This window comes from Panthera onca, chromosome A2 (assembly GCF_046562875.1).
Source record: "Panthera onca isolate mPanOnc1 chromosome A2, mPanOnc1 haplotype 2, whole genome shotgun sequence".
In the NCBI taxonomy this organism is placed as follows: Eukaryota; Metazoa; Chordata; class Mammalia; order Carnivora; family Felidae; genus Panthera; species Panthera onca.
The window spans coordinates 121,529,798-121,554,103 of NC_138340.1; the positions used below are offsets into that span (position 1 = coordinate 121,529,798).

At 37.3% G+C, this 24,306-nt stretch overlaps 1 protein-coding gene and 1 long non-coding RNA gene across 3 annotated transcripts in view; both read left to right on the forward strand.

Moving 5' to 3' along the window:
- The window catches only part of ZNRF2 (zinc and ring finger 2), a 107,858-nt gene that overhangs the window by 23,160 nt on the left and 60,392 nt on the right, over window positions 1-24,306 (forward strand). The window lies entirely within an intron of this gene.
- LOC145715303 (uncharacterized) lies at window positions 6,109-10,220 on the forward strand. The gene is made up of 2 exons (XR_014137300.1): window positions 6,109-7,366; window positions 7,403-10,220. It is a non-coding gene; the product is annotated as an uncharacterized LOC145715303 (long non-coding RNA).

A 24,306-nucleotide genomic window follows, 5' to 3' on the forward strand; every position in this document is an offset into this window, starting at 1 on the left:
AAACTGACTACCCAGGACTCTTTTTGTATAGATGTTAACTATTCCAGAGCCCAGAAATACTTTGCCCAAAATGACAATATCCACCTTGGTGTTTCCTGACCATAAAATAATGTATACTGGGGCGCCTGGCTGGGTCAGTTGGTAGAACATGTGATTCTTAATCTCAGGGTCGTGAGTTCAAGCCCCTGCCCCGCCCCAGGCATGGAGCCTGTTAAGAGAATAATGTATACTATTATTAAAACTTGAAATAACACATAAAACAAAAACAAAAAAATCTGGAAATCCACTCCCTATGATAGATAAATAAATCACTGGCACTTTCGTATAATAGCGTATGTCTTTCTACATGTGTATATGTGCACACCCAGTTTTGGGGTGCTTTCTTTCCCTTTTCTCCCCCACACCCATACCTTATTCTGCAAGATAAACTAACCCAGTGTTTAGCTTCTGGAACTTTGTGCTATCCATTGATACAGTAAATACACGTTTATAGGGATTTTGTGGTCATTGTTTTACGAAAATGGAATTATATGGGTGCTTGTCTGCATCTTTTCCCACTTAAATTACTGTGGAAATTCCTCAATTAGTATCACATTCTTTTTAATAACTGCTTTAGGCCATGGTAATGATATTGGACAAATTATTCAGCTGTTTTTACTGGCCAGTTTTTGTTACTACATACAGAAGAATCCTTATTTGTTCTTTATATACTTGATTCCATTATTGCTAGGATAAATTGCCAGGTGGAAATTTCTGGATCAAAGGGTAATTTTTAGAAATAATTTTTATTATGAATTATATTTTACATACACAAAAGTATGTAACACACGTATGCATCTAATGAAGTGAATCTTCCTGTATTACCACCCATGCTAAGAAGTAGAACACTCATAGTTTCTTAAAATCTCCCTTCTATTATGTGCCCTTCTATTATTTTCTCATTGTTTTCCTTTATAGCTTTACCACTGAGGCATCCCTACACAGTTCACATGTGCAACAGTAAGCTTGGTTTTGAATATTTTGAATATTATATTAATAGAGTCATCCTAAACATATGACATTATTTGTATATATCACTTATGTTATTGTCTGGAGCTATAGCTTATTCCACTTCATTTATCCATCACGTTCCACTGAATGAACACCACAATTTATCCATTTTTATTGTTGATGGAATTGGAGGCGTTTTTAGTTTTGCATCATTATAAACAGTGCCGCCATGAACATTTTTATTTGTGACTCCTGGGGCACATGTTCACAAGTACTCTGGGGCAGTGGTCTTCAAACTTTTTTGGGTTTTTTTTATCCCCCTAATAATTTTTTTTTTCAACGTTTTTTATTTATTTTTGGGACAGAGAGAGACAGAGCATGAACGGGGGAGGGGCAGAGAGAGAGGGAGACACAGAATCGGAAACAGGCTCCAGGCTCCGAGCCATCAGCCCAGAGCCTGACGCGGGGCTCGAACTCACTGACCGCGAGATCGTGACCTGGCTGAAGTCGGACGCTTAACCGACTGCGCCACCCAGGCGCCCCTCCCCTAATAATTTTTTTAAGCTGTCTACCTCCTTGCGCATTTTTAAGTTGATATCTGATTTATCACATTGAAATAGTTGCAATTATGTAATTTCAGAAATATTAAAAATACTGATCTTTTAAAATACCACTTTTATTTTTTTCAAATTTTAATTCTAGTGTAATTAACATAGTGGTATATTAGTTTCGGGCGTATAATGCAGTGATTCAACAATTCTTACACTACTTAGTGCTCTTCATAAGTGTCCTCTTAATCCCCTTCACCTGTTTCACTCGTTTCCCCCCCACATCTCCCCTCTGGTAACCATCAGTTCTCTATAGTTAAGAGTTTGGTTTGTCTCTTTTTTCCTTTGTTCTTTTCTTTCTTAAATTCATATATGAGTGAAATCATGTGGTATTTGTCTTTCTCTGCTGGCTCATTTCACTTCGCATTGTGCCCTCCAGATCCATCCACGTTGTTGCAAAGGGCAAAATCTCATTCTTTTTTATGACGGAATCATATTCCATGGTGTGTGTGTATCACATCTTATCCATTCATCTATCAGTGGACATTCGGGCTTCTTCCATAATTTGGCCCTTGTAAATAATGCAATAAACACAGGGGCACATGTATCTTTTCAAATTAGTGTTTTCATATTCTTTGTATAAACAGTAGTGGAATTACTGGATCGTAGGGTAGTTCTGTTTTTAACTTTTTGAAGAACTTCGACTGTTTTCCACAGTGGCTGCACCAGTTAGCTTTCCATCCGTGCCAACACTTGTTTCTTGGGTGTTTGATTTTAGCTATTCTGAGATGTCAGAGGCGATACCTCATTGTTTTAAGTTTTTAATTCCAGTTAACATGGTGTTACGTTAGTTTTAGGCTAGGTTAAATTACTATATTGCACATCACCCTGTGCTCATCACAAGTGCCCTCCCTAATCCCTATTACCTGTTTAACCGCCCCCCCCCCACCTCCCCTGTGGTAACTATGAATATATATATATGAATGTGTATATAAATATATATAATCATCAGCTTGTTCTCTATAGTAAAAAGTCTGTTTTTTGGTTTGTCTTTTTTTTTTTCCCCCTCTTTGCTTGTTTGTTTCTTTTTTAAGTTTATGTGAGAGAGAGGACGTGAGTTGGGGGGTGGTGCAGAGAGAGAGAATCCCAAGCAGGCTCTGTGCTGTCAGTGTGGAGCCCGACCCCGGGCTCCATCTCATGAACCAATTCTGGCCTAAGAATTTGTAGCTTTCTTCGCCAGCTCGTTAATGTTCTTTTTTTGTTTTTAATCCTGGATTTGGAGTTGCTTCTGTTAGGAGGGTTGATCTCAGTACTGTTCCGCTATATTCCTGGAACAGCATTCTCTATTATTCAATAGACTTTGCCAGACTGCTTTCTAGGGAAATACAAACTGAAGTAGTAATGCGATAGCACTTTATGCTGGTCAGATTGGCAGAAAGGAAAGTCATAGCATACCATTACAGGTGATATGGGTTGTAAATGATACTCGTGGAAATGTAAATTGCGCTAGTCTTTTAGGAAACTTCAGCTTTTATCAGGCAAAAATTGTCATGTCAAAGGAGTGGATTGGGGGAAGTATGTGGCAGCAAATGCAGCTGGCCGTTGCTTTCATTTTTCTGTGGTGAAGAGTGGAGAAAAATATGAATGAATGTTACCAGCCTCTCAACGTTTGGGGGCAGCGGGGTGGGGCTTGCTCAACTAAACAGCAGGAATAGGTGGACTTTGGGGACACTCACATAGGCTTAGAAGAAATAATTGAGAGAACTTGATTAGAATATTACAACTTTCTTTCTTGCTAATCTACCCAAAAAAGTGTAATAGGAAAATGAGAAATCAACAAAGGACTGGGGGAATCAAAAAGGGAACTTTATGACAGTGGTGTTCTGGAACAAGCTCCTCCTGGAGTTGATGGCTAAACTCAGGATTTTGGCAACCACTGTTGAAGTGAAATTATGTAAACTTACAATTAAATAAATTTAAAACATAGGTAGTAAATTCTCAGAGCTCATCACTTCCTAGTTATTTTATTACATTTTACTCTTTTTTGTGTTTTTGAGGTTATTGACATGCATTGTATCTGGATAGTGGAAACACTGAATCAGTCAGCTGTTGCCTGCCTCTTCCCGGTTCTGTGTTCAGTGAGGACCGTTTGGAAGTTTGAAATCGGTCATAGATTATACCATTGAAATCAGTAAATACTAAAAGTCAGGATTTTTTCTCTTTTGGAGAGTAGTTGTTAAACATCTACCACTGGGTATAAATAACATTTTGCTGTTTGAGATTCTGATTGCCTTTCATCGTTGTAGATGTACTTATTTTCTGAACATTTGGGCCTTCCAGTCTCCCACGTAAAGCATTAATTGGGAGTACCCGGGTGGCTCAGTTGGTTAAGTGACCAACTCTTGATTTCAGCTTGGGTCAGGTTCTCATCCGTAGTTAGACTGAGCCCCGTCAGGCTCTGTGTTAACAGCGCCCAGCCTGCTTGGGATTCATTCATTCTCTCTCTCTCTCACTCACTCACTCACTCACTCATACTCTCTCTCACTCTCTCACTCTCTCTCTCTCTCTCTCTCTCTCTCCCTCCTCTGTGCATAAGCACTCACTCTGTCTCTCAAAATAAATAAGCATTTTAAAAAATAAATGCTAATTGTTCCTAAGGAAATGAGGAACTATTTATGCTAGTTCTACTCAAATATTGTAAACATTATCTTGAGCTAAGGAAAATATGCCTCTACTTAGCTTCTACTTGTATGTAGACTGTATTTTTGCAAATTTGTTCTCCTAGTCTTTTAAAACAATGTTATTTAAAGGTATCCTTGAAAAATCTTTCTTTATAACAACCATACAGAATTTGTCTGCCTTGAAAGCCATTAGTTTCATTGAGTTCCTTGTAGCAAGAAGGAATATACTCTTTTTTTGTTCTTTCTAACATGGACATGTTTGTGTGTACTGTGTGTGTACATGATTTAATTCTTAACAGTGGTGTTCTAGATGAGTTGATCAGTTAACACTAAGAAACATTACTTCTCTAGTATTTCTGCTTATGATTGAATTTGATTTTTTGTAAGATTAAAGTGTTTTAATTATTTCCTACTTGTATATTTGGTGTCTTTATGTTCTGGTACTTTAGAAAAATCAGTGAATTGAGGAAACTTTCCATGAGACTTGTGATTCACTTTTATCTGTCATACATATTTTCAGCACTTACAGAAATAAGAAAATTCTGAAACATTGTTCTAAGTTGCTTATTTATTACCATCTATTTAGTATAGCTTAAAATTTGGGGTCTGTAGTTGGACCTTTGTGACTTTGGCCAAATCATTTAAAGTCTATCAGCCTCTTACTTTCTCGGTATTAAAGTGGTGATAATAACACCCCTACCACATATAGTGGTTTTGAGGATCGGGTGAGATAATGTAGTATTTAGCAAATAACTTGGCTCATGGTAAAGTGTTCTGCAAATGTGAGGCAGCATCCTTATCAAAATGATAAATTCTCCTATCTACAAGTTTCCTTATGGTGGATATGAAAGCTGGTAGTAAGTAAAAGATTGCATGAAACACTTAAAATAGCAAACGCTATTATTGAAACAAAGTCATGAAGAGTAAAGTTCAGTCTTTGGTGGCATATTATTAGGTGCATATTAGTGAGGTGATTAAGTGTTGTCACCTTTCATTTGTTCAGGATAATAGTTTGATATCAGCCGTGCCAGCAGATAATAAGACCACGTGTTTGTTCACTGCGATGCTAATCACCCACTTTGGTTCTATAAATATATTTTGGATAAAGGTAGATGATTTTCCTAAAATACTGGATAGCCTACTTGCTATAGAATAGAATTTAAGTCAGAATAGGATTTTCCTGCCATTAGTCATTTAAGTTGCATATTGCCTTGTTGGCCATAATAGAAGTTAGACTTTACCTTCTTTCCCTTCCCAAGTCTGCTTTTCAAGATAGCCAGCTGTTAAGTAGTTCTATGTCCAAATAATAAGCAAAACAGGAATAAGAGGCAGAAGCGTGGGGCATTGATAACCCACCTCTCAATACTACTAGAAGGTTGGCTGTCTAAGCTCGTATTTTGTATTTATTTGCTATTTTATTCTAGGTGCCTAGAGTTGATACTGTGTTGCCACTTTTTATTCTTAGTATTGATTGGGTTTTCCCTCTTTTTTCTACTCTGCTACCTCTATTCCTTCTGGAACCAGTAGTTTAATGGTAAGTATTTAAATAAGATTTACAAAGTTTTTGACCTAGTGAGGAATTTTTTACCCTCACCTGTCTCGGTGAAAACTTTGTAGACTCCAGATGGTCTCTGTGGTTTCCCAGGTTTTCATTGTTGCCTTGTTTGTGTGTAGACTGACAGAACTTTAGTTTTGAGGTACTCCTGTCCTTGCATGCTGTGTCAAATGGCATCCATTGTTTGTGTGTTTCATAGTGATGTTTTTCTTGGAGCTTGCACTCTTTTTTCCCTTCTTTCTGCTGGTTGTTTTTGTTTTTGTTTGGTGGGTGGGTTGGGGTGGGAAAGAAAAAAAGCACACATCTGCACTTTCATTTCTCCTGCAGTATTTGGAATCTTTCCAAATTTTGCCAGTTAGATACTTGTAAGATGTCTCTTCTGTATACATTAAATGTATAATTACTGTTATCTTTGGGCAGAATTGTAGATTGAGTCCAAGGCTGTTAAGTGATACTCTTGTCATCCATTGACTCTTAACTGCTAAATTTTCTACCAAACTCTGTTGCTTTATTTCTAGTTTGAAAATTCAAGGTGTTTGAGCCTTTGGGGTATTTTTGAAATATGATTTCTAGGATTTATCATAGCAGTATCTATTCATCATGCTGTTGCCTCAAAACTTTGTATTTTAATTTAATGAAACTTGCATTTACCACCAAGCCTAATATTTAATGTTTTGAACTCAGCTTATGAAATAGAACTTTATTGATTAAAAGGGTGAGGCTAGGTTTAGTGCACTAAGATTTAAATAGGAAACTTTAGAAAGTCACTTTCATAACATTCTGTCATCAAAGACAATCTCTTGAAATTTTTTTCTTGTTTATACATAAGAAAAATGCGTAAACAGAATATAGTTTTACAAAATGAATACCAGTGCAACTATCATCAGTGTCTAGAAGTCGATAGAACATTGCCAATACCTTAGAAACCCTCCCGTGTCTTTCCCGATTATAAAACCTTTTCTTTCTTTTAAAATAACCATAATCTTTTATGATATTTCCTTGCTTTTCTTTGTTTTGTCATTTCTATATGTAATTCTAAAGCATATCTTTGAATTTATCAGCTTGATGTAAGTGGAATCAGACCCTTGTTTTGGGTCATCTTTTCCCCCCAGTATTATTATTGTAAGATTTATTTACATTGTGTGTAGGATAGGGGAGGAAAAATAACTTTCCCTCTACCTTTCTGAGTTCTTAGCTGAGACTCCTGTACTAAAAGGTTAATAAGACAAAACCAAACAAGTTTATTAACGTGTATGCTTTATGAATAACATGGGAGAAACCCAGAGAAAAAAGAGTAGCTCTCCCATGGTGGCTTAGATGGCTTAGAAATCAGGCCTGAATATCATCTTAAGAGGGAAAGGGGCGAGGAGAGGTAGTCCTCTCAGAGGAGAGTAAATGATTTTCTAGGAAAGCTGAAGGGGCTATTAGAAGAGTAGGTGAGAGGTATGTGTGTGACTGTTGGTTTGGATGTGGTGGCAACTTCTAGTCTTCTCTCCTGTGATAGGGTCAACCCTCCCTGGTTGATGAAACTCCCAGGGAGGGGATTTTCGGCAATGGGAGATCATTTCTTTAGATAAATGAGGGAGTTCGGAGTAAGCCTCCCCCTGTATTTGCTGCTTTCAGCTGAGAATAACCGCTATACCGCAGAGGCCTGCTTCAGAGTGGTGTCTTCTGCTCTTCTGTAGCCGCCGTCATCCACACCCATCAGTCCGTTCTATGAATACGTCCTCGTTTATTTAGCCCTTCCGGTTATGAACACTGCTGCTGTATTCTGTTAACACGCATCCAGGTGCACGTGTGCACAGATGTCTTTAGGACGCTATTCACTCGAAGGTGTGGTCCTCTGACCGGCTGGCTGCATTGGTGTTGTCACCTGGGAGCTTGTCAGAAATGTGGATTCTTGGGCTCCACCTTCACCTTGGTGAAGTCTCAGGGGACCAGGAAACAAGCTCTCTGGATGACTCTTCTATACATTAAAGTTTGAGAATCACTGCTCTGGGATACGTACTTTGAAGTGGAATTGCTGAATCACAGGTTACACGGACCTTCAGCTTTGTTTGGTTTCTGATGTAGTTGTATCAGTTTATACTCAGGTTGGTGGTGGTTGAGAGTCCATTGTTTGCCTGCATCCTCTGTAGCAAGTAGTATCGCCGGAGTGTGCATTTTTTTTTTAATTAGAATTTTAGTATTTTCTGGGTTCACTTTAACAACAGTTGAATTTTGTCTTTTCGTATTTACTGCAAAAATTAACTTCTTACACTTATGGAAGACTTTCTAAAAAATATTTCAAGTTTTCAGATACACTGAACGGTAGAAGAAGTAAAGTGAACTCGTAGACTTCACGTACCCGTTATCCACATTTACCAGTTAATTATATTTTGCCGTATTTGCTTCATGGGTCTCTTTTCTCTGAAATATTTTAAGGCAGATTGCAGATACCCTATCATTTTCCCCTATGTATTTGTGCATATTTGAAATACATCCCATTTTGTTTACGTGATGATACTGTCCTTCTTAATGAGGGCCTTTTTTATTTTAAAAAGTTAGAGCAACATCATATTAAAAACATGTAAAAACTCTGAAATAATGACAAAGCACAGTTTGTAAACTCTTACCATTTGGGATATCGTGAGTGAGAGATTTTAAGTGAACTTCTGGTCTTTGAACATTCTCTACATTCTTCTAATGTATTCAGTTAAGTAATCATACTGAATCCTTTATATTTCACCAGCAGAGTCAGAAATTCAGGTTTCTTAAAATGATTGATTATCCCAGGTTTTACTTTTAGGGACAAGAAAATGTTTGAGTGCTTAGAAATTTACTACTTCTCTAATAAAATGCAACCTATGTAATGATGTCTGTCCTAGTTGAGGACTTGAATAGACTGTTAAAAAAGACCTTATTCTGACTCTATTCTTGGAAGCAACCCTTCCAGAGTCCATGCAGTCTTTCGCATCTGCCACTGGTTTGCTTTTGAGTTGTGCTGAGTTCGGTGCCCTGAATCAGCACATCCTAGTCTAAGCTTCCAGTAGAATTGAGAGCACGTTCATGGTTTTATAGCAAATCAAGCAGTGAGTAGTTTTTGAGCGGGACTGCTATGTTGGCCATTGTTGGATAAAAGTAAAAGTATAGGTGACTTTCAGGGTGGTTAGGAATGCGAAAATTAAATACTCTAACATGCATGTTATTTATTATGCAGCACAAAAGATGTGCAGTAATTTTTTTGTTGATTTTTGCACTTGTGATTCAACTAAATACTAAATCATGCTGATAGGAAACTACAGATATGTGATATTTAATATATATCATTTTTTTAAAAATCAGCGGTTGGAAGAGAAATGAAGCTGGAGTTGGGAGCGAAGAGGTAATGCAAGGCTTTGTGTAATGAATAAAAAGGTGTGTGTGTGTGCGCGTGCGTGCGTGCACACGTGCGCATGTCTGCACTAAGCAGGAGCGTTGACAAGATCAGATTTGTGTCTTGAAGAGGGCCTATAAAAATAGTTTGGGGAATGGAAGGGCCAGGGCAGATGTGAGGTCACTGCAGTAGTCAGGGAAAAAATATAGTCGCTAGATAGAGGATGGTGATGGATGTGTGGAGAAGTGGTAGAATTTGACAGATACTTGGGAGGTAAAATCTACCAGGTTGGTGACCGATTGAGAATATAGAGGTGTGGCTTCAGGGAAGCAGTGGCAATACTGGCCTGACTGGAGCATCATCATTATCCCTCAACTCTTTTGTAGATTAAACTTCTCAATCAAGTTTGCCTGCAGTTTACAGAGTTTTTGTGATGACCAAAATTTGTCAAAGGAGTTTTCTAGTTTCCCTTTTGAAAACAAATATTCAGACCTTTTGAACGATTTTTAGTGACTTCAGAGATCAGCAGACTTTCAGTAAAGGGCTAGATAGTAAATATTGTAGGCTTTGCAGGCCATTTGATTTCTGTCACCATTGTTGTAGTGTGAAGCCAGCCATAGAAAATAGGTAAAATATATAAATGCATACATGTAACTGTTCCAATAAAGTTTTATTAGTGGAACTAAAATTTGAATTTCATGGAATTTTCATGTGTCAGTAAGTATTACCCCAGCCGTTTAAAAATCATTCTTGACGCAACAGCTGTACAAAAGTAGGTGGTCGAGCTGAGTTTAGCCCATGGGCCCCCCAATGGTTTGCCAGAATTACTCCAAGTGCAGTTTCTTTGCAAGAAACGTTTAAGGTAAATAGCAAATAGGCTGTACGATGGGAATTCCTTTCATTACTAAAGAGTTATAAATCCTTAAGTCTGTAATGCTGTCATTCGATCCTTCCATTTGTGAGTTGCGGGGGGTGGGGGGGGGGCCCAAGAGACAGGAATACACATAGAAACAAGGAACTCCGCAAACTCCATATTGCTAGGGAAATATTTAATACAGAATGAATTCCCTGAAGAACTGTAACTTTAAGAAGGTAATTAACGAGGTACCAATGAGAAGTAGTTTCCAGAGGTCAGCACCTATGGGAAAGAAAGTAACTTTTGTTAGACTAAATACAAATGTGTTAAAAAGTGGAGTTGGGTTATAGTGTAGGGAATTAATGTGAACTTGGGAGTTGGCATTTCTTTTAGTCTTTGCTCTTCTCAGAATCTCCTATTCTAGTGATTTCACAACTGTTAAGCTAGAAAACCCGTATAGAACCAGTCCTTTAATTCTAAATCAAATTTGATACGACAGGTCATAAGGATTAAATTATGCATGTGTGGTATTAGGAAGTTCAGGCAACACTGAGCCTGCTTATTTGAGCGCAAACAGAGTGGGCAAAGTTTCATCTACATAAAAGCGATACTGATTACGGTCATGTGCCCAACTGCTACAGTTAACATTGGATTTTAATTGGGATACTAAACTGTTAATGGGAGTTTAGCCTTCATAATTACCTCTTTATTTGTCATGGTGGTCGTAAAAAAAAAAAATAGATTATTGACATGGTCAAAAAAATTAGATTATTGACAAAACTATTTTTAGCCAAATGTATTTAATGTTTTAAAGCTCCAGTTGCCAAAAGAGCATTTCTAAAAATTCAATCAAATTTTGTTAGGTGCATTTGACATTTGAGTAGGTATATGAAAACAGTTATTTGGTAAAGAATGTAGTATTTGTGATTTATGTTAAATACGCGTTCTTGAGAATTGCTATATTCACACTGATGATAAGGATATACAGCATCAAAGACCTTTTTTTTTTTTTTTTTTTTTTAATTTTTAACGTTTATTTATTTTTGAGACAGAGAGAGACAGAGCATGAACGAGGGAGGGTCAGAGAGAGGGGGACACAGAATCTGAAACAGGCTCCAGGCTCTGAGCTGTCAGCACAGAGCCCGACGCGGGGCTCGAACTCACGGACCGCAAGATCATGACCTGAGCCGAAGTCGGCCGCTTAACCGACTGAGCCACCCAGGCACCCCTCAAAGACCTTTTTAATGGAAAACTATAATATTTAATATTTTACAAAATGATATCTGGCTACTATTTAAATTACAATTTTTTGTTTTAATTTTTACGTTTGTCTCACATTTCAAATTATAGTGCATTAGTATGTGGGGGAAAAGTAGGTTTACTAACAAAAGTGTAAGATACAACTAGGGTGGCATGAATATACCATAAATCTAATTCTAAGAACTTTAAAAATGTAGATGTTTTGCCAACTAGCCCTGTATATTATCTGTGGTCCAGTGTTTTTTCTTTCAACGTTGTTTTGCATTTTCAATTAAGATATTTTTTTTTCCCCCTCTTTTGGACAGTATAGAGCACACTGAGCAGGAAGATGCAATGGCAGAAAAAGAGGATATATTTTTTATTCTTGGCTCTGTGTTCCTGTTTTCCTACCTATATTCTAACAGCTCTGCTTTAGCCAGTACATTGGGGCTCTTGTACTTTCTTTCGCTCTTGAAGCCTCCCTAGTTGGGTCTTAACTTTCCTTTTGCTTCTGTGTTCAAAGTAGCTATTCTTGGGGCATCTTTTCTTTAACTCTCTAATTCTATGAGAATGAATGAGATCAGTAAAGATTTTAAGATTTAGTTGATCAAGATGAGTGATAAAAGATTGCCTCCTTTAGAAATGAAGTACACACAAAAATTTTAGCATTTTATTAAAAAGTCCTCTAAGAATATAATGTACATATCATTCCCTGCTCCTTTCAAAGAAACATTTTTTTTAATGGTCAATTAGGGAGAATTTATACTGTGATTATTTATCAGGAGAATCTGTGCCTCATTATGTTGGCTTCTCTCTTATTTTCCTGTGGCTGTGAATGGAACATTAAACCATTTAAATATGTTTTACTTGAGGGGCACCTGGGTGGCTCAGTCAGTTAAGCGTCAGACTTCGGCTCAAGTTATGATCTCACGGGTTCATGAGTTTGAGCCCCGCGTCAGGCTCTGTGCTGACAGCTTGGAACCTGGAGCCTGCTTCAGATTCTCTGTCTCCCTCTCTCTCTCTGCCTTTCCCCCACTCACACTCTTGTGTGTGTGTGTGTCTCTCTCTCTCAAAAATAAACATTAAAAAAAATTTTTTTAAATGCATTTTACCTGAAACAGCAGCAGAAAGGCACCAGCTGTTGTCCACCAAATACATAGTCTAGATTTATATTTTTAAAAAATAACAAATCTTGGAATTTGTTCAACCCTATGGTCTCCACCCCATTTTCTACTTTTTAGAGAATTAAATTTTACATATTTTGTCATCTTTGACTTAAGCTTAATTCTGACAGCTGACACCCTGTTTGTGTGTAAGTTACATGTGTGTGTGGGAGAGGGAGAGGGAGATGTGGAGAGGAGGAGGAGAGAGAAACATAGTGAGCCATGCTTTAAAAATGTCATTTAGCCAGCTGTCCAGAGCTGCCATTGTTAATTTGAGGATTTAGAGAATTGTGGAAAGAGAAAAAACTCTACACTTTATCCCCAAATTTGGGCAAGAGGGAGGATATATTAGTGGGAGGACATAGTTGTTCATTCAATAAGTATTAATGAGTATCTACTCTACCTTGGCATGGTGCTGTGAAGTAAATGGATATGTTGATGTGAAATGTGAAGATTTAAAGTGTTTTCAGTTTTAGTGGAATATTTTGAATATTTTTATTTGAAAGTTCTAAACTTAATTTGACAGTAGTTTCATTAAGACTATAACCGTGCCTGTAGTTCTTGTATAAATTTTAAGTCTAATGAAGTCTGGTTATTGTACAGTAAGAGCAATTATTTCGTTTTCATTGACATTTTTTCACCTATTTATTTTTGAGAGCGAGAGCAAGTGGGGGAGGGACAGAGAGAGGGAGATAGAGAATCCCAAGCAGGTACTGCTCTGTCAGCGCAAATGTGGGGCTTGAGCCCCTGAACTGTGAGATCGTGACCTGAGGTGAAACCAAGACTTGCCAGGTTGCGTAACCAACTGAGCCACCCAGGCGCCCCTTCATTTACATTTTAAAGAGACTTAAGACCTTCAGTAAAATCCACCTGAACCTTCAGTAGATAGTTTCTAGAGTATCTAAAACATGGTAAAACAACAAGTATAAATATGATAGAACACTATGTAGATCTTACAGACCCTGAAATGAAACTGATGATAAACAATTGTAAGCCGTGTGGGCTGTACCCAAGTTGATACTGTTTCTCGGGTTCATTTCCAAACTTTGATCATGTGTTTTCTGCAAGTCAGGGAGATTGGAAACATGTATGTTTAGAAGCAAATTATCTTGAGAATTTTAGCTGTGGCCTATATAGATTTATCCTAGTGCTGTGCATAAGCCTACGGAGTGTAAATGGTTATTAGTTGTAGTGGTTAGAGTTCATTGTAATAATTATTTTGAAATCTAGAGTTTAAATTTTTTTCTCTTCATTTGACTTCAGTGTTCGTCCAGGGCCATGGCAGAACTAACCTATTGCTCGTACGTTACATATGACCCCGTAGGCTAGTGGGTATTATACACATGAACTGCGTCCTGGATAGAAAGCTGTGTGGCTCCAAGGCGCCTTTTTCATCTGTGAATTCCTAGAGCACATACCAGTACTCCATCCTCTGCCTCCCACCCCCACCTCCCGCTGAGAGAAAATTCCAGAGCAGAGGCCGTTGTCCTATTTATGAAAATAAGCAAATAGCCTCTGATTACTGTTCAAGGTCAAGCTCTGTTCCAGTAGTGCTTTGCATACTGCTGTGGTTTTAATGTTTGTGTTCCTCCCAGAGTCTTCTGTTGGAAACCTAATGCCCAAGGCCAAGGCCTTAGGAGATGACGTCTTTGGGAAGCGATTAGGTCTTGAGGGTGGAACCCTCATGGATGGGATTGGTGCCATTATACAGGAGGCTCCAGAGAGCTCCCTAACCCCTTTTGTCTGGTGAGGTTACAGTGAGAATTCTGTGACCAGGAAGACCTCATCCAGTGGTTGTGTGGCACCCTGATCTCCGGAACTGTGAGAAATAAATTCTGTTGTTTATAAGCTACCTAGTCTCTGATATTTTGTTATAGAAATGGACTGAAACACATATGTGGTCAAGTGTCTAAAACTGCCCCAAGAATGCAGAGACTAAATTACCCTTGGCACTGAGGCCTCCTCCTCCTTTTCTAATAGTGATAAAAACTGCTTATCTCCCTTTGTGTTTTGGTCGTTCTATACTCTGCTTCAGTAGATTCCAACCCCAGTGAGGGTGTGTGTTATTTTGAGGTTCATTGATGACAGAAGATATTCAATATATTGAATTTTGCCGGACTCATTTGTACTAGTTAAGCCACTGATGCCTAGGTCCTTATACAATTATTGACGTACTTTTTATAATTTAATTATAAATTAAAGACACCTTGTTTATGTTGCCATGTGGAATTTACTTAGTTTTCCATGAGAGCTGACCTGCCTCATACTACCATAGTTTACTTTTCTACCATTCTGAATAACCATTCTGAATAATCGTTTGCTGCTTCTGTTCCCCTTCTAGCTGTTTAATAAGAGCAACCACATCGTATCCTATTTAGTATTCTTGTGTAAGATGGGTTAATTTCTTTTTTTTTTTAATGTTTGTTTATTTTTGAGAGTGAGAGAAAGAGAGACAAAGCACCAGCTGGGGGAGGGGCAGAGAGAGAGGGAGAATCCAAAGGAGGCTCCAGGCTCCGAGCTGTCAGCACAGAGCCTGATGTGGGGATCGAACCCATGAACTGTGAGATCATGACCTGAGCCAAAGTCGGATGCTCAAATGACTGAGCCCCCCAGTTGCCCTTAGATGGGTTAATTTCTTAATTCATTCAAAAAGATTTTTTTTTCTTTTTGGTTTTTTAAAGTTTATTTATTTATGTTGAGAGAGACTGTGAGAGAGCGGGGGACTGGTAGAGAGAGAGGCAGAGACAGAATCCCAAGCAGACTCCATGATGTCAGTGCAGAGCCTGATGCAGGGCTTGAACCCAAGAACCCTGAGATGACCTGAGCCGAGAGCAAGAGTTGGATACTCAATTAACTGAGCCACCCAGTGGCCGCAAAACAGATTTAAATAAAAATGTTTTCCAAGGGAAAATACCATGTTGCTGAAGATCTTTATTTTCTAATTAAGCTTTGAATTTCAGTATCAGAATTATTTTCTATGTATAATGTAGTGCTCACAGAAATTACAGTGACAGAGAAGTGTTCTCTGTCAGTTGTGGCCCACCATTAAGATCTTTTATAATTGATCATATTTGTAGGTTGTATGTATTGAAGATAATCTAGACAATAAAAAAGCCAAAATACAGGATGAGAAATGAAGCCAATGGGGTATTTTGGGGAGTGGAGTTGAGACAAGAAGTTGATGGGAAGTTACTTAGGGTATAAAAAAATAAAAGGAATAATGAAATAATGGAAAAAAGTAAAATAAATGGGAAACAAAAGCCAAAAGGTGGACATCTTTGCTGTTTTTTTTTTTTTTTAAGGTTCTGAATATGCCAAGGACATGAACAATTATGCATGTTAAGCTTGCATTTTACGACTTTAACAATGCAAAAATTTTTTTCACTTGGATGGAGGAAAATTACTGAGTCTCCAATACTTCATCTCTTTGGGTGTCTGAATAGTTTCCCGAACATGTGAAGTAACATTTGCCAAGATGTCCAGTATGGATTTTGATTTGCTTGTGGTTTCTAGTGTATGTTCTTAATCCTAGCCATTCATGTTGTAGAATTTTGCCAGTGTTCACAAGGAATATCACCACTCTTTAAAAACAAGGTCAAAATGGATCCCTTATAAGGGTTTCGTGGTTTTAACAGTTTTATGTATAAGATTTTGCACATTGTTAGTTTAGTTGGTTGTAAGTGCCTATGAGAGAGGTCTGGTTGACGAGTGGCGTGCCTACTTCTGGCCGTACTCATTTTATGACTTTCAGCAAACAATTTCATTTCACTGGGTTTTCTTATCGCTAAACGATGAGAGTAGATGTTCACTTAGGGTCCTAAGTGGTGTGGGAGTGATGACAGTGAACATGGAGAAGTAGCTGTTTTTAAACAACACTGAGGGTGTTGTTAGGTGCACCCAGGGTAAAGCATATGAAAATATCCAGTCCCATAAGTTTGTTTTTTGTTTTTGTTTTTTTTAATCAGGAACCAAAAGAGCGAAAAGAAATCTTCAAGGCATATATAAAGAACTCTTGTAGAACATTTTATGAATCATTTCAGTGTGCGATTTAATACTAAAAAATTACACATCTTTGGATAAGCTTTTCACTCATTCTGATATTTGAATACTATGTCTCATATAATAGGCACACTAATAGATTTGGGATACAAAAAAGAAATTAGATCTTAATTTTCACTTAAAATTGTTTGATTCATTTTCTCTTTCCATTCTCAGCAGAAATAGTTCTTTTAAAAATATAGTATATGAAAAAAGAATAAAATGATAGAATTGTCACAAATAGGTCGATAGTAGAAAATAACAACTTTCCCTAATGGACTTAAAATACGGTCCTGATATAAGTGAAGCTTTTCAAGAATGTTTATTTTGCAAATTGATGTATACTGATGTTTTGTAGGTTCATCAAGGCTTGTTTTTGATGATTCATAGAATTCGATATTTAAACATTTAATCTGGTAAATAGGCTTATTGAGCAAGGTTGGTCTTCCGTATTGTGTTGTGGAAACATTTGCTATCCTGCCCCTTTTATTTTGTTAGATTTTTGCCCCTTCCTTTTGGCCCCATCCTTTGTAGCTGTCATTATTAAACAGTGCAGGTTTTACTTAAGTGTTTCCTTTTGGCTTTCTCAAGCATCTTTAATCAAAATACAGCAGAAGTTTCACTTACCAGGCAATCATGGTAATTAGAAAACAGGTAGCCTGCCGTTCATCTTGCTGCTGGTTATTTAGGTTACTTGGCTTACCTTTTCTGAGGAGTTTTGTTTTTTCTTTTAAAGAGAGGAGGCGAGCCTGCATGTGTGCTTGGGGGAGGGACAGGGGCAGGGAGAGACTCCCAAGCAGGCTCTGCGCTGTCAGGCCAGAGCCTGACACGGGGCTCCGTCCCCGGAACCGTGAGATCATGACCTGAGCCCAGAGGAAGAGTCCAATGCTTAGCTGACTAAGCCACCCAGGCGCCCTCTGAGGAAATTTTTCATAACGTATATAATCCTGTATTTGCCAAACTCTGAACAGGTCCTACTGACAAATGAAATGTCTTCCTCCTCAGTTCACGCTCCAGACCTTTTGTTTTATGGCACATGTTATATATACTACAAAACTTTGCTTATGGAAGTTGATTTATTTACCTTTGTTTTTATTGGCATGTTTAGAACAATTTTACCTTTACCTTTCAGCTTAAAACTGAATTTTTAAAAAATGCCTTTCTTTCCTGCAAGGAATGGTTGGGACTTTATTTAAACCGCAGGTAGAATTCCCAATAATTAGAATTCCCTCATCTGCCTTTAATTGTCGCAACTCTTGCAACACTAAGACCAACTATGCAGTTCATTCATGAATGCTTTTCCATATTTATTGAGTCAACTATAGGTCTAGCCTGGATGCTGGGGTAGGGTGGTTGAATAGAATATGTAGAAGAATATACAATTTCTGTCCCCACAGATAATAATTCAATTTGGGAGATAAAATCTAAACACAAGAAATGTTGTAGATGATATATATATCTATATCTATATATATATATATTTATCATCTATATATCTATATCTATATCATCTATAGATATATATCTATATACATCCATATATAGATGTATCTATATATAGATGTATCTATCTATATATAATGACTTAACCACTAAAAAGAATGTAGTAAGAGAAGGACATCATGGTTTTGAGTTCTCTTAAAAGGCTTCATTGCAATGGTGATACTTGATCTGAGCTCACTTAAACAGATAGAAGTAGATTTTTAATAAGATGAGAGAAAAGCAAGACATATTGGTTTAAGAGCAAGGGCACAGAGGTGTGAATGGGTATATTCTGTTGGAGGAAAGATTAAACTGGCTACACCAAATAGCGATTATGTGAAAAGCCCAGTCTGGGAGAAAACAGGGTATGTGTGTGTACAGTGGTAAAAACCTTGATAGCTAGGAATCTGAAGAGCTGAATTGTGTCACTTTTGATTTTTTTGCACTTTTAGGTTGCTGTTCTCTTGAAGTGAGCAGTTTTAACCAAGAGAGTCCTTTTGCTTAATTTTCTTCAATTCCATTATTGAAGATAGGAAATGGCGTCTACTGTTTTGCATTACCTGGGGAGTTCGGTGTAGCAGATGGAGGTCTCTGTTATTGATCTGTTCTGTTTATCATATTCATTGCGCATATACCTAAGTTTTAAGCTTATTGGTCATTTTCTTCCAAATTATGTTTGTCATTTAAATTAAGTGTAGAGGAGTAGTTGTAATTTTGGGAAAACTTGGAGTACCAGCTTTGAGTAGAGAACATTGGCAACCAGTGGGGATAATAATAGATTGACAGCATCTGGGGGAGGGCCTTAAGTGCCATTCCCAGGGTCACGTAGTTTGCATGTAGTAGAACTGGATTTGCACCCAGGTCGTTTGGACTTGAAAGTCTGTATTTTTGGGACACCTGGGTGGTTCAGTCAGTTGAGCATCTGACTTTGGCTCAGGTCATGATCTCGTGGTCCTTGAGTTCCAGCCCCACATCGGGCTCGCTGCTGTCAGTGCAGAGCCCGCTTTGGGTCCTCTGTCTCCCCCTCTCTCTGCCCCTTCCCCACTTGTGCTCTCTCAGAATAAAATATTAAATTTTTTTAAATCTGTATTTTCACTAGCCCATTTAAGATAATAAGGAATATAGAAACATAAGTAATTACTGTGCCATGTGTGTGCGACATTTTAGTATCGGAAGTATCATCAAAACATAGAAGAAATGGAGAGGGAAAAATTAAATCAGCCTTTGCTTGCAATGGGGCATTTAGAGAAAGATTCCTGGAGAAGGATGATACCTAAATAGGGCTTTGGTGACAACCTAAGAGTTGTGTAGGGTAAAAGGGAATAATAATATTCGTGTTTCAGCACCTCTATACTTTGCTTTTTAAAAGACCTGGGTTATCAGGCTCATTTCTACGGTCCATTCTCTTCCATTATTAGTCTCCCTTGTCCTCTTTATACACAAACATGATCGTGCCATTCTCATCCCAGTTTTTGGTGGTTGTATCATTTTCACATTGTTGATATATCTAGTATTTGTATACTGTACCAGAGCAATAGCTCCTACAGTTGTTTTCACTTATTTCTCCAATTAAATATTGTATGTAGTGTATGTACTTTGTGTGAGTGTGTGTGTAAAACACCATAGCTTGTCCATTCCTGGATTCTTTATTAAGCTCTTGTTTGAGTTCTGAGTCTTGAGTCCCACTTTTAAGTATTCTGTAAAAGACAGAATACTTGTAAGTATTCTGAAGACACCCCCTCCAGGCATGCACAAAACTGTGTCCACAATAATATCTGTGTATTCTGTGGATAGTTCTGAGACCAGTAAGAATTCTGTCACTCTCACCCCTCTGTCGTAGACCTCTTATATTTTCTGTTTGGTCATTAGGATTCTTTTTTTTTTTTTTTTTTTTTTACGGTCGTTGATAATTTTGATGTGTTCTTTTGATTCCATTCTTATTTTTGGGAAAAGCAGTTAGCCTTTGTTTTCCATGAATTTGTCTTTTTTCAGATCATTTCTGTACTGTTTTCCATAATTCCTTTTCTGTGTCAGTGATGTCACTAGCTATTTGTTTCTTTCTGGTTCTTCCGTGGTTTTTATTTCTGTTACAGGTTTATTGTTATATTTAATTTATTTGCTGAACCGTGACAGCTGTTTTCCTGAGTTAATTTTTTAAATTGTCTCATTCATCTGCCTTTTTCAGGTTTTTGTCTTCCTTATATGGTGAATTCCTACAATGCTTCTTTAGGTCCCATATTGAATCCTTTATTATTATTCATCAGAGAATGAAGTCACTTCAAGTTGGAACTGCTGTAAAAGTGAAAAGCAATGTGGGGAAAGGGCAGAGAAGGTGATTTAGGGAAGGCAGCATCTTTGGCTGAGATACATTCTTGCAGAATACTTTCCCACTAGGCTAATGTGTCCTATGCTCTAGACACTTCTTCCTTCAAAATAGTTTTTAATTAAATTAAAAATTAAAATTAAATCAAGATAATATATGTATATATTTTGAAAAAAGAACTTCTAGTCTTCTAATAACAATCTTATGCCTCTGCCCCAACTACTAGTTTTTATTTTCCTGAGACAACTTTCAGTACTTATAGCTGTCACTTATAACATTTAATTCCATATTTATAAGTAATATGCTTATTTAATTTTTTTAGATGCTATTAACTGCTTATTGTGGGAGATTAGGATTTATATATATTATGTGTGTTAATTTTTATCCATATACCTTTTTAAAAAACTTTATTTTTTAATTTACATCCAAGTTAGCGTATAATGCTATAATTTCAGTAGATTCCATTGATTCATCCCCTATGCAAAAAAAAGTTTTTAAATTTTTTTTGTATTTGAGAGAGATCGCGAGTAGGGGAGGGGCAGAGATACGGAGACAGAATGTGAAGCAGGCTCTAGACTTTGAGCTGTCAGCACAGAGCCCCATGCAAGGCTTGAACTCATGAGCTGTGCGTGAGATCATGACCTGAGCCAAAGTCGGATGATTAACCCAGGTGCCTCTCCATCTACCTTTTTTTTTTTTTTTTTTTTTTTTTTTTTAATGTTTGTTTATTTTTGAGAGAGAGAGAGAGAGAGAGCAAGCGAGGCGGGTAGAGAATCCCAGGCAGGTTCCGCACTGTCAACGCAGAGTCCAACGCAGGGTTTGAATTCACTAACCGGGAGATCATGATCTGAGCTGAAATCAAGAGTCCATCCAGGTGCCCCGATCCGTCGACCTTTGAACATCTTTCTAAATGATGATCTGCTTAATTTCATACTCCTTGTTTATGACTCTGGATTGCATTTCTTGTTGTGTATTTGTCTCGTAGTTAAAAATTGCCTTGTCTGTTTGCTTACCTCATTTTCTAAGTTCCTCTTCTTCCCAAACTTGCAAAAGAATTGTAAAACTGTCAGAACCTAATACTGTTTTCCACCTGATAAAACACATCAAGAAACCTTATCTGTTCATTCCCTACCACTTTCTACCCTCTACCCTTTTCCTCTCCTCCTTGGTTCCTCTACTTCCTCTTTGGTCTAAACCAAATACCTTCTAGACCACAATTATCCAAGGATGTCCTTACACCTCTCTCCTAAGAGAGATCTTATTTCCTCTATCTCAGTGTCTTTCTCTCTCTCTCTCTTTTTTTCTTTTCTATTTGCTCCTTTGTTTTAATTAAAACAATTTTTTTAAATGTTTATTTATTTTTGAGGGGGAGAGAGAGAGACAGTGCAAGCTGGGGAGGGGCAGAGAGAGAGGGAGACACAGAAACCAAAGCAGGCTCCAGGCTCTGAGCTGTCAGCACACAGCCCGATGTGGAACTCAACGAACCATGAGATCATGACGTGAGCTGAAGTTGAACACTTAACTGACTGAGCCACCCAGACACCCTGTTTGCTCCTTTGTTTTAGTGTGCCAGGTGTTCAAGATACTTCTCCAGGTGCATAGGCAGGAATGTTTTTGATACTTTGCCTGTGCTTTAATGAAATGTATTGATCAGCCCAGTGTGAATATGTAATAGCTTGGGTATATAGTCTAGGTGAAATAATTTTCAGAATTTTGGAGTTATTCACTTATCTTCTTCTAAGTGTTGCTATTAAGAAGACCAGTGCCATTCTGATTCTACAAAGCAGTTGAACTAGACTCTTAAACTATTAATATCATGAAAGACAAAAAAAAAAAAAGTTAAAAGTCTGGGAAACTGTTCTAGATGTTTTTCATTGATCTTTTTTTTTTTTGAAAACTTTTAGACTTCTGTTCTTTAACCCTAAGGCTCTGTTATTTCACAGTACCGTACTTTGATATGGCTATTTATTTTCATTTGTTACATGGGTGCATTCTTTCAGTCTGCATAGTCATGAACTTCAGTTTGGGAAATTATGTCTGTGGTAGTTCCTTCCTCTTTTCTCAAGTCTGTTTCTAGTTGATTGGATGTTAAGACCACTTGGATTGATCTTCTGGTTTTATTACTTATTCCCCTATTTGACTTTTGGTTCTACTTCCTGCAAGATTAAAAAAAGATGTGTAGAGTGATGGTTAAGTTAGGCTTTTAAGCCAGAAGCTTGGTTTGATTTCTGGCATTGCCAGTTTTTAGCTGTGTGATCTTATGTAAGTCACTTACCCTTTCTGTTTTTCATGTGTAAAATAGGGTTTATATTAGTACCTAACTCAAGGATGTGGGAATAAATGAATTAATTTAGCCAAAGTGTTTAGTAATTTCTTAGTACATAGTAAATATTCGTTGTTATTATCCTTTGACATCATTATTACCTCAAGTTAATATTCCATCTGTCTATTTGAATTCTTAATTTCATCAAAAGTTTATTTCAAGAGTTTTTGTTTGCTTCTCTGTTCCTAGTTTATAGTCTCTTGTCTTGTGGATGCAACATCATCTTAAATTATTGGGAAAGTTGAGGAATTTTGGAAAAAACTTCCAACATATAAGATGGACACCAAAACTAAAGAAAACGGAATCAAATAAATCTACAGAAACAGAATAGAAATCTTAGGAGATTTTTGGGGTTTGGCAGTGCTAATGTTTTCTTCTCTTTCCTGTGTCAGTGTTACCATACTTCTGCTATTCTGTTTATTTGGTGTACATCTTCTATGTTGGAGACTTTTTAAAAAGTTTCCTCGTAATGAAGATCTAACTATATTTGGTGGAAACATATAGAAGTATTGTGTCTTTGGTGAGTCATATCAGGGAGCACAGTTGTCAGTTTGCCCTTTTGTTGCTGATCCTAAGTTTGAACATGGAAGCTGATGGCAGGTAGTTTCTCCATCTTAGAAGTATCTTTTTATCTTTGTTAATTAAGTGATTTTAGGTTGATATTTTCAGAATGTATAATTATATATACTTCTGCATTCTTTTTAAATACAAAATATTATCTATTAAGTCATTATCCATTTGGCTTGTCAGATTGTCCAAATCTGACCAGGAGAAGCTCCTTCAGGGCTTGATGGGGAGTGATATTAAGAAACGTAAAATCTGAAGGCTGAATCTGCTTTTTGAGAGGTATCCTTGCTTCTACATCCTTTTAGTGGACTGAACTCTGTGTGTGTGTGTTTGTGTGTGTGTATATATGTGCACATGCATGTATATATTTTCTTTGTATCTGATGTACAGTTACATTCGTTTCCGTTTATATTTAATTTTAGTAGGGATTTTCCCCTAATCATTTATTTTTGAATATGTATATCATTAACATTTTTCAGAAGTCAAGAACTTTATTAAAAGGTATACTCAGGAGTACCTTTTTCCCTTTTTTCCACCACATTTCACTACCTAAAGGCAACATGTATGTAAACCTTAGTTTGAAGTTCCTTGTTTTTCTGTTTGCAGGTACATATGTGTACATGTATTCTTATTTACCCTTTTTTGATACACAGTAGTTTGCATAACATGCAGTCTTTTTTCACATTGCTTTTTTCACTTAATATAGCCTTGATATCTCTCTGTGTCCATTCATAGAGACTTTTCTCATTTCTTTTTTATACTGCGTAGTATTCCATTGTGTAGATACCTAATGGTTTCTTCATTATGTCTCTTATGTTTACAGTATTGTGCTATTCCAAAGAGTGTCATAGTAAATTACTCTGTGTGTGTGTGTGTGTGTGTGTGTGTGTGTGTGTGTGTGTTTTAATTAAAACATACGTTTATTATCTCTTGAAGTTCTAGGAGTAGAATGGAATCAGTTGGTGGGGCTCTCACTCGGAGTCTCTCAGGCAGTTGCGATGGAAGTTGGGGCTAGAGTCATCTGAAAGTTCAAAGTAACTTAACATCAAAGGTAGCTCACTCACTGTACCTGGAAATTGATGCTGGTTTCAGCTCAGGCTGTCAGCTGAAATGCCTATCTATGACCTTTCTCTGTGATTGGAACTTCCTAGAGCATGTCAAGTGGTCTCTGAAAGGGAATATCCCA